The sequence below is a fragment of the Octodon degus genome, unplaced genomic scaffold (assembly GCF_000260255.1).
Source record: "Octodon degus isolate 3935 unplaced genomic scaffold, OctDeg1.0 scaffold00167, whole genome shotgun sequence".
NCBI lineage: Eukaryota > Metazoa > Chordata > Mammalia > Rodentia > Octodontidae > Octodon > Octodon degus.
The window spans coordinates 1,681,376-1,682,660 of NW_004524743.1; positions in this window are offsets into that span (position 1 = coordinate 1,681,376).

Consider the following 1,285-nt stretch of genomic DNA (forward strand, 5'->3'; position numbering starts at 1 on the left):
CCTTCTTCTTCTTCTTCTTCTTCTCTCTCTCTCTCTCTCTCTCTCTCTCTCTCTCTCTCTCCTTTCTTTCTTCTATATATTTTTTTTGCTTGCTTTCTTAGACTGGGTCACACCAAGTCACTAAATTGCCCAAGTTAGGCTCAAACTTGCAATCTTACCCTCAGTCTCTCAAGGGCTGTGATTATAGGCCTTCATGCCAGTTCCCTTCTTTTATCTGTCACAGGGTCTTACAGCCCCTTAATGTTTTCCCTCAAGTTAGTCATAATTTAAAAAAATCGCTTAGTAAAAGCTTGATGACGGACTGAATGAAATAACTGAGTTTTCGGGGTCTGCTAAGGTCCCTGAGCTAAAGCAGAAGTTGAAAGTGTGCAGTCCCGATCAAGGCCAGCTTACTGGCAAGAGTATACACCTGAGCGCAGGGCGCGGGCAGAGCGGCAGAGCAAGACTGTGTTTTCAAGGGTGACTGCAGAGAGAGGCTTCCGCAGTTGACCATGCTCAGCCTCCCCATCCTGCTTTGCGAGGTTCTTCGGAACTGTAATTGATTGCTACAAATTCCCAAGTCCCTCGTCCTGGTTTCTGCCTTATGGTTTGCAAAGTCCACAGTGCTGTTCCTGAGTCCACACAGGCGAACTAGGCAAGGGAACTAACACAAAATGTGCGAATTTACGTTGTCTTTCTAGACTGTGTTTATAAATGCACGTTTTCATGAACACACTTGCAGCACGAAAGAAAAATTACATACACAGCATACATATGCATGTATCTATGAGTTTGCACATAGAAGATCTGTCTACCCACGGCAGGTTTTCAGTGTAAGGATCACGGATTCTCTTGTTGACAGAGATTTGCTCTCTATAATTAGCGGCCAATCAGTACTTTTAGATGAGCCGGTCATTGAATTTTGCAGAGGAGGCGTCAGTCCTCCAACAGCCTGAGGAAAACTTCCTGGCTACCTTCCAGGAACCCTGCAGCCGGTGGGGAATGCCAAACCCATTTAACTTTTGAAAATGTGGGAAACTCGTGCGAGGAATTCTTTGAGGTCTTCGAGGCCGCTTGCTATGACCTCTGGGACCCACATTCCTGTTTGCTGGAAAGAGGACCGTAAAGAAGACTTTGTACCTGCTGCAGAGCCACGGAACCTGCAGAGAAATCCCAGAAGAAAGAAGCAGGCGTCCAGGGGCTGCCGGCTCAGGGTCGGCACGTGACCCGGGGGCGGGGCCACGGGGGCCTCCGGCCAGTGGCCGGGCACGGGGGCGGGGCCTAGGCGGGCCGGGGGCGGGGCCGG